Here is a 9,911-nt window from a genome sequence, read left to right on the forward strand (position 1 = left end):
GAGCATGAAGGCCTCAGACTGGCAGGCTGGATAACGTGCGTGCATCTGGGTGTCCAGGGCACCAAGACAGGGGCTCAGCATACCTTCCTTCAGTTCCTGCAGTAAACATTGTGCCAGACACAGCTCTAGGCCCCTGGAAACAGCAGCGAAATCCACAAAGATCCTTGTCTTCACGGCATGGAGATCAGAGAAGAAAGACTGACGACAAAGAATGGATTGGGGGCGGGGCTAAAAAAAAAAACAAAGAATGGATATAAATATGTGAGTAACATAGGAGATTAAGGGGGAAAAAAAGGGTAAGGAAGATTGGGAGAGGCGGGGAAGGGTACAGATTGCAGTTTAAATAAGGTGGGCATGGAGAGTCAAATTGAGGAGGCAGGATGTACCTGGTATGCACAGGACACAAGGAAGTGATGTAGCCACTGCACGAGGACGAAGGGAAGAGTGGAGATGAGGCCAGAGGGACGGGGGCAGCAGACCGTTCAGAACGCTGTCAGCCCTGCAAGGACCTGGCCCTCCCTCTGAGCACAGTGGGAACTCCTGGAGAACTTGGAGCCCAGGAGTGACCCAGCACACAGTTGAAGGGGATCCCTCTGGCCACTGTGTAGGGAATAGATGGTGGGGGCAAGGATGGAGGCAGGGAGACTGGTTAGGAAGCTACCAGGATAATCCCAGGGAAATAATAACGGTGAGCAGGGTGGGAAGTCATTGAATTCCACGTATACTGTGAAGGCAGAGCAGCAAGATCTGCTGACAGAGTGGACGTGGGAGAGGAACCAGCACTGATCCCAGGCTGTGGGCTTGAACAACTGTAAAAGTCGAGAGGTCATCAATTGAGATGGAGAAGGCTGGCGGTAAAGCAGTTGGCCTAGGTGGGGTATACAGAGAGATCTAGGGTCGTCCCCTGAAATAGACAGGGGGACACCGGGCAGCCATAACCTCCAGAAAATATCCAAGACTGGTGGCAACTGGTGACCTTTGGCAGAGCAATTTTGGCAGGGGAGAGGGTGGCCAGAGAGTCACTGTCAGCTGTGTGCATGGAGATGAAGTTCTTGGTCCAGCTTCCTGATTTACAAAGCAGAGCAGGGATGGGAGACAGAGGGGACAGACAGACAAGGCGAAGGGGGTAGGGTGGAGGTGGCCTGAGCTCATTTGGAGGCTGAGGGGAAACAGGCAGGTGAAGAGAGCTTGCAGGTAGGGACAAAGAATCTCCACAAGAGGGCAAGCAAAGGGATTTCCCTGGTGGTCCAGTGGCTAAGACTCCATTCTTCCAGTGCAGGGGGCTGGGGTTTGATCCCTGCTCACGGAAGATCCCAGTGTGATCTGCTTCATACCGTGAAGACCCAGCGCGATGCAACTGAGACCCAGAGCAGTCAAATAAATACATGGACAGTTTTTTTTAAAAAAAGAGGGCAAGCAGAGGTTCAACCTCAAGGGGCTAAGGGCTTGGACCAGGGTCAGGAAACAGTTCCGCTGAAGAGGTGGTCGGCCAACAGCCGGCGAGGCGATGACAGGCATGACTCTGGGATTTTGAATCCCAACTCCCACCATCCTATCTTGAGTCCAGGAGACAGGATTCATCTTCACCCCACCCTAGTCCCCAGGCCTCACCCTACCCCTGCTATGACCAAGGTCTGCTGCACCCCAGAATCCTAGTACCCTGAGCATAGCCTCATATCTGAACCCAAATCCATGTGGCTGCTTTCCCCGATTCTGCCACAACTGGGGGACACTGCCCACTTGCTATCCCCCGACCCTTCCATCCCCCCACCCCAAGGGGCTCCTCTTCTGCTGTCTACCTGAGCCCCCAGCTCAGCAATGGCTTTGTTTCCTGCTTAAGAAAGAAAATGCAGAGTTGATTGAGAGAAGCTGAACACAGATGAATCTAAGATTCCACTTTAATGAAGTTCTAGAGCCAGCAAGGGCTTCCCAGGTGGCTCAGTGGTAAAGAATCTGCCTACCAATGCAGAAGACGCAGAAGACACGGGTTCCCTGGGTCGGGAAGATCCCCTGGAGTAGGAAATGGCAACAGATTTCAGTATTCTGCCTGGAAAATTCCATGGACAGAGGAGCCTAGCGGGCTACAGTCCATGGGGTCTCAAAGAGTTGGCCCTCACACTGAGCACGCACATACAAAAAGCCAGCAAAATGAATCTACCAAGATCTATTAGTGATAGAAATTGGATTTGTGTTGCCTGGAGCTGGGGGGATGACTGCTGTGGGATATGAAGGAACTTTCTGGGGAGATGGAAATGTTCTATATTTTTATGGGGGTGATGGTTACATGGCTCTGTACATTTGCTTATACATCACTTATACACATAAAATGTGTGAATTTTACTATATGTAAATTATACCATAAAAAGTTGATTAAAAAATATAAAACTAAAAAAAAAAATTTTCAGGAAAAACTACATGCTATTAAGCAGAAAAAGCCTACCCACACACACACACAGACATACACTCATCTGTCCCCATCCTTCATGCCCTCCCTTCCCTGGGAGAAGCAACATGCTGCCTCTGGTCCACCTGAGCCCTTACACTAGAGACTGTCCAGGGGACGGCAGGCCATACCTCCCTGACCTTGCGTCCTCCCCTGCTGTCCTCTCTTCCTATCTCTCCCATCCCAGCCCCTAGGAAGGATGTCTACACTCACTCTCTCTCCCTTCTCACCCAACCTTCTGATACCCCTCCCACCACGCTGGATCTTTTGCCCCCTCTCTGAGACCCCTGTCCTGTGGGCCACTCCCTCCCTCTTCTCTCCTCCCTGGTTTCCAGGACACCACTCTTTCTGGAGGTCCCTCTCCATCTCTGGAGTTTCCTTCTCATGCTCCTCGAGGTTCCTCCCCCCCCCCTTTTAAATGCCAGCATTCCCTGAGCCTCTGGCCTTGGCTTTCTGCTCTCTGCACCTGCACAGCTTTCCAGCTTGATCTTACCCTTGCCAGGACTTCAGTTACTATCTACTGCTGACAGTGCTCTAAGATATCTCTGAATATTTTTCAGAGTATCAAGGATATGGCAGAAGAGGTAGGCAAAATATTACATATGCTTCAAAAGCATTTTATAATTTTTAAAGTGATACACAAATCCAATCCTCTTTTGGGATGGCCCACTAAACCTCAAATGCAGCAATCCCAACCTGAATCCATCAACTCTCTCCCGATTCTGCTCCTCCTCCCTTCTTCAGGAGTCCCACTGTTTGAGACAGAAACCTGGGAGTCACCCTCCCACTCCATGACTGCCAACTGTCAACCATCAGCTTCTCTCAGTTTCACCCCTACACATTCCCTCTCTCCATCCCCACCAACACGCCAACCCAGGACCTCTTCCTCACTCCCAGAAACGTTTAAGCACTCATCCATGTACCCATTCATTCATCAAGTATTAACTGAGCACCCACTATGTGCCCAACACTGATCCAGGTGTTTCAGTTACATCAGTAAACACAGCAGGGAAATAAACATTGCCCTATAGAACTAAATAGACATTTCTCCAAAGAAGACACACAGATGTGCCAACAGGAATGTGACAAAGTGCCCAGCACTGCTAATTGTTAGAGAAATGCAAATCAAAACCACAATGAGGGGCTTCTCTGCTGGCTCAGGGTAAAGAATTCACCTGCCAATGCAAGAGACATGGGTTCAATCCCTGGTCTGAGAAGATCCCACATTCCATGGAGCAACTAAGCCTGTGCACCATACCTATTAAGCCTGTGCTCTAGAGCTCAGGAGCCAGAACTACTGAAGCCCACGTGCCTGGAGGCCGTGATCCACAACAAGGGACGCCACCTCAATGATAAGCTCCTGTACTGCAACAAAGAGTAGCTCCTGCTTGCACCAACTAGAGAAAAGCCCACGCAGCAATGAATTAATAAATAAAAACAGCTAAAAATAAACAAAGATAAATTTTTCATTATTAAAAAAATAAAGACCACAATAAGGTATCATCTCACACCAGTCAGAAAGACTATCGTCGAAAAGTCTACAAATAAAAAATGCTGGAGAGGGTGTGGATTCTGTCCACAGGATTCTCCAGGCAAGAATACTGGAGTGGGTTGCCATGCCCTCCTCCAGGGGAATCTTCCCAACCCAGGGATTGAACCCGTGTGTCTTACATTTCCTGCACTGGCAGGTGGGTTCTTTACCACTAGCACCACCTGGGAAGACAAATATTATGATATCACTTACAAGTGGAGTATAAAATATGACACATATGAACTTATTGACAAAACAGACACAGACTCACAGACATAGAAAACAAACTTATAATTACCAAATGGGAAAGGAGTGGGGAGGGATAAATTAGGAGCATGGGATTAACAGATACAAACTACTATACATAAAATATGTAATCCACAGGGCTTTACTGTATAACACAGGTAACTATATTCATTATCTTGTAATAAGGGAAAAAATATTTATCACTTTGCTGTATACCTGAAACTAACACAATGTTGGAAATCAATTTACTTCAATAGAAGAAAATCACTGCACTGCGGAACTTACATTCTAGAACTTGCAATAATTTCAGAAGTCACTGTTTTCCACCCTTACCCCTCTGACCACCAACTATGTTGTGGCTACTGAACTTTGCAATATATGCATCTGCTCAGCATCTTCCATGGGACCTCATGTTCCTGGGGTCAAATCTGAACCACAGGTAAAGTGTCTTGACCCCTTCCCTCCCACCCCCCCTTTTCACTTCCCTTTCTTGAAGCACTTGTACCCTGTGGACACAGCAGGGTATGTACATTCGCTCATCCTTGGCCTGTCATGTTCTCCCTCCCCTGGCTATCCAGAAAACTTCTGGTCACCTTCAAGTCATAGCGCAGCCTGCGACCTCCAAGGAGCCTTGCCTGACTTTCCCAGACAGAAACTGGAACTTCTTTTCCTGGGCTCCCTCTGTAAAAGGTCCATTCCCCATCATAACACATACCGCACTGCACAGTGATGTTTGCCTGCCTGCCAGCCAGCCTTTCCCCTCCACCCTGGCCACCTGCAGGGCTGCAACCTGCCTTGATCCTTTCTGCATCACCAGTGCCTAGTCCATTACCTGGCACATAGTAGGGGTCAACAAATGGTAGTGGATTAAAGAAATGATTTAGTAGGAGGAGACAGACTTCTGGGGAGAAGGGGCTAGCTAATCCCCAGAGCAGCCCTCTTATTGATCATTTGAACCCACCTCATGGTTAAAGGCAGTGTTCAAATCCTGCTTCTGAACCTTCTTGCTGTGCACTCTGAGCTTGTTTCCTTCCCTATAAAATGAGAACAGGAATGAGCTCTATCTCAGTGTCATTGCGAGAAGATTGTTAGATGCTTAGCACAGTGCCTGGCACATTGGCTCTCGTCAAAAGAGAGCTGCTGCTGTTATCATGGCTATCATCGCCATCACCATCACAACCACCCCAGCTGTCCACTCTTGCCTCCTGACCCGTCCCTCTCCCTAGCACTGTTATCCAGTATTTCCTCCTTCTCACCCCTCAATCTGTGTCTGACCCACTGTGGTCAGCCTCCACCCCCGCTAGTGCCTGGAATTTTCCAGGCGGAAGTCATCAAGGAGGCACCCCCTCCTCTCCTCCTCAAAGAACCCTTTCCTCCCTTGACCTCTCAGTGGCATGTGACCTGGCATCACTTCCTCTTTCTTAAAGTTCCTCTCTGACTTCCATGACGTGAACTCGCTGCTTCTCAGGATAGCCTTCTGGGCCTCCCACTCTGGGTCTCTGCAACCCAGACTGCAGATCCAAACCCAAACAATCGACTGCCTGCTAAGCATCACCACCCCACATGTCACAGACACCCGATGTCAGCAGGCCCAGAGCAGTTCCTTGTCAGCTCCACCCCAACTCCTGAATTCTACAGTGAGTGCAGATAGCTCCAACCAGCCAGTCCTCTACATCGCACCTCTGGGAGTCATCTTCCTGGTCTTGCCTTGCCAAACAGTTCCTGTCACAGTCTTAACATTCTACTTCTTTCCATCCTCATCTGCTGCCCTTTGCTCATCCCCTCTGCTTCTGCTGGAGTCAAATCCTCATCTCTCAACTGGATCCTCTGAAGTCTCCTACCAGTTGCTAGTCAACTGTGCTCTCTGGAGTAGCACCACCTGGGAGTTTGCTAAAAATATTGGGTCTCAACCCCCACCTCAGACCTACTGAGTCATACTCTGCATTTTAACAAGACCCCCAGGGGAATCACGTGCACTCAAGGTTGAGAATTGCTGTCCTAATCCATCTAACCTCCCCACAACCCTAACCAATCCCAGACTTGACAACCAGCGTGCAAATAAGGCAAAGCATCTTTTACTTAAAAGCCCTTACTGGCTCCCCACTGCTCTCAGGATTAAATCCAAACTCCTTAGCAAAATAACCTAGGTCCCCTTAATCTGGTTTGTGGCCATCCCGCTAACCCTCCCTCCTGTTCTACTACACATCCCACCATGGGGTGTCCACAGTGTACTGGTTCCCACCTCTGTGCCTTAAACATGCTGTTCCCCCTGCCTGGAAAGTTCTTCTGTCCCTTATCTGCCTGCAAACCCTCCCTCACTCACTTGGTCCTAGCTCAGGCTTTCCCTAACCCCATAAATAGTTACTTTCTTCCTGCTGGTGTTAGCACTGTTCTTAGCACTATCACAGCCATTATCATCTTGAACTGAAGTTGTTTGTCTATATCTGTCATTCCCACCATCCCAGGTACTATCTGTGTATCTCCTATGGGCTGCCCATGATGATTCAATGAAGAGTCTGCTGAAAGACAGAATAATACAACTTTTCCACTTCTGTCCTGATGGCAACTATAACAGGAGGAATGATTAGATTTCAGGAGGAACTGGTGAAAAAGAACACAGGAGGGCAAATGTGCTATTCATTTGCCGCCCTTCAGCCTGGAAATTTCCCCAAGAGCAAAATTATCAAGCACAGAATGTTAATTCCAAGGGGATTTTCAAGATCCAGTCACCCAACCAAATGATAGAGAGGGCAACTGCTTTGCCCAAGGTCACCTAGCTGGTTAGGGGCAGGGCTGGACTAGATTCCAAGTACCTCTGGAAAGTTTGGGCAGATGACTACCGTATTCCATGAGCCTCTTCCCTTCCTACCCATTTTAACTCCCTAAAGCAAGTCCCCTGTGTCCTAACATGACCAAAGGAACTTCCTGGGCTCAAAGCTCTTAAAACACCTGCTGGGACCTTGGCTGGCTGGAGTTGTCAAAGCCCTGCAATTTGGAGGAGGGGATCCAATTATCCCCATTTTCCAGATTGGCAAATAGAGGCAGTGACAATCTGTGTTACACTGCTAACTAATGGCAGAGGTAGGATTTGACACCTAGCACTGTGCTCTTCCTGTAGAAAGAGCTGAAAAGCCAAAAATCCCACCAGGGTAGAGTCACTATTTATTACAATAATCATGACGACTGGCCGTCTAATGCTTGGGGGAATCCCCTCACTCCCACCAGTTCCTCTTTAAATCGAGCCTCTATTCCTCTTACACAGGATGTCTGATTTAGGAAAGAACCTGTTCACCCACTCTCGCACCCCAACCAAGCTTACTGTAGAGATTGGGGCAGTCATAACTCTTGACGGGGAAATCACCCTTCCCTATGCCAGGCATTTGACAGTGTTACTGCTCACATCAACACTGAGGTTGGTACTGTGTCCCCATTCTGAGATGGGGAAATTGAGGGTCCCAGATAAGCCATTACTAATCTATGGTCAAAGTCAGTAAAGGACTAAGCTGGGTACCAAACCAACGTCTTTCTGACTCTAGGGTCCCATCTTTCTATTTGGCCATGCCACGCTCTCCCAGACCACAGGAAAACCACCTGAAGCCTCTTATTGTCTGGGTTATCTCAGAAAAGTAACCTAACCTCTCGGAACGCCCCCAAGGTCAGAAGCTTTGCTTTCGGGGGATAAAATGACAAGCAAACGGGACGCAAATAAAATGCAAACCCGCGGGCGCCAGCGCAATCCTTTCCCGGAGCCTGGGGCTTTCTAGTGGGGAGGGCGCGCCCCCGGGACCGGCGAAACCAAGCACCCGGCCAGCTAGGAGAAGCGAAACCTCAACACTCTTCAGCCTCCCCCGCTAGGTTCCGGGAACAAGCGAACAAGGCTTCGTGGAAATGAGATCGGCGGCAGCCGCCTCGGATCCCAGGACCACCCGGACCACAGCCCGCAGTCCCGGGCCGGGAGGTGCCGGGGCCGGCGCGGTCGGGCCCGAGCAGCAGCGCGATGCGCGCTTCCGCCCCGCTCCGCTTCGGCAGCGGCCGCGGCAGCCCCACAATCCCCTTCTGGCTCCGGGGACGGGCGGGGCGGGGCGGGGCGGGGCGGGCCGAGCGGGCGGAAATAATTTTCTGTTTGGTCCTCTCTGCCCCAGTCCCTTAGCCGCGGGACGCGCTAGGCGGGCGAGCTTGCCCGAGGCGGGAAGCCAGAGCGGGAATGCGCTGCCCTGGAACCCTTAGAGGGGTGGAGAGGGGAAGAGCAGGGATTGAGCGCCTACTGTGTGCCCTAGCGCTTTATAAAAGGATTTTCGTTACATCTTCACTTCAGCCCTTGCCAGAGGGGGTTAACTCCCCTTTTAAGGGGGATAAGTTGAGCCTCTGAAAGGTGAAGTCACACGCCAAAAACTGCACAGCCAGGATCAGCCTGACATCCCAGATCAGTGCTCCGTGAAGCCAAGGAGCGCGCAATGAACTTGAACCACTTGTTGGCCGAGTACTGTTCTTGCTCGTTTTTTTCGTGAATCGGCACATAGTAGGTGCTCTGGAAGATGCTGGAAGATGGAGAAGGAGCTTGACAGCTCAGTCCTGGGATTATCCTCTGCGAATCCCGCCCAGTCCGCGGGGCACCGCGTTTGCCCAGACCTCAGGCGGGAGCATTAATGATGGGCGGACATCCCAGTTCGACACTGGCATTCGGCGAACACATGGTGGTGGAGCCCCAGCTCTAGAGGAGAACAGACTGGGTTCAAACCCCCGCTCTGCCGCTTTCAGACAATGTGACTTTGGGCAAGTCACTTCATTTGTGACGAACCTCAGTTACTCCATCAATAAAATGGAGGGTATTAACACCCGAAAGGGTTGTGGGTGACTTAAACGAAACCATGTTCCTAGTACTCTAAACTAAACGTACAACCCGTCCATCCCACAAGCTTCGGGCGGTGCACCCGCAAGCGGTGAGGACCCGAACAAAGGTTCCTTGTCCCCAGTCCCCAAGTCGACCATCCCTAGACGCAGGGACCGACGGTTCTTCTAGTGACCCTCGTCCAGCGAAACCCGAAACTACGGTCGGCCACCTCGGTTTTCGCCACCTCGGCCAAAATCGGTTCCGAAAGCAATTACTCAAATATTCCAAAAACTGGCGCATGGCTTGGGCTGATATTTTTGCGTTTAATTTCCTTGATGTTTTACTCTTGTCAGAAAAGGCAATTCGTCAGTAACTCAAGTGAGACTTCTCATCTGTGTCTTGCTTTAACTTTTCGTATGAGCGAAGTTCACGAGGCAGATGAAGATAGCGGCGCATAGCAGTCCTCGCGGGGATCCCGACCCTCGGACCGGTCCCCAACAATACCCTGATTCTTGGCCCCCTCCCCCAGATACGGAAGCGGCAGAAACAGGCCTCCCCCAACCCCCCTCCCCGCCCATTTAGACAGAGCCTCTACGTCCTGGCAGCCCTCCGGATTCCCGTGTCCCTGCAGGAGCAAGGGGAGGTGGGGACTGCAGCCTGGAACGCAGCTTCCCCGACCTCCCCAAACTCCAGCCTCGTCGGGATTAAGGGACTAAATCCCTGACGCCACAGACCAGGTCAAGGACAAGTTCTCCCCCGCCCTACTCCCCACTCCTGGGCGAGGATTCACCCCCCTTCCCGGATGAAAAGTACTAAATAGACGCGAAGGGAGGGGTGATGGCGGGCCCGGGCCCCTTGAT

At 50.7% G+C, this 9,911-nt stretch overlaps 1 long non-coding RNA gene across 3 annotated transcripts in view; it reads right to left on the reverse strand.

Moving 5' to 3' along the window:
• LOC129544338 (uncharacterized) overlaps positions 1-9,911 on the reverse strand; it is a 31,320-nt gene that overhangs the window by 8,930 nt on the left and 12,479 nt on the right. The window contains exons 1-3 of one of the 3 annotated variants that reach the window (XR_008683437.2): positions 7,939-9,574; positions 5,182-5,254; positions 84-228 (exon numbers count right to left, since the gene is read on the reverse strand). This is a non-coding gene — a long non-coding RNA (uncharacterized LOC129544338). Of the gene's footprint in view, positions 1-83; positions 229-5,181; positions 5,255-7,938; positions 9,575-9,911 lie in introns of those variants that run through there. The other 2 variants (XR_016035527.1, XR_016035528.1) reach the window with 2 other exon arrangements.

This window comes from Moschus berezovskii, chromosome 20 (assembly GCF_049115385.1).
Source record: "Moschus berezovskii isolate FMDL1 chromosome 20, NW_MosBer_1.0, whole genome shotgun sequence".
In the NCBI taxonomy this organism is placed as follows: Eukaryota; Metazoa; Chordata; class Mammalia; order Artiodactyla; family Moschidae; genus Moschus; species Moschus berezovskii.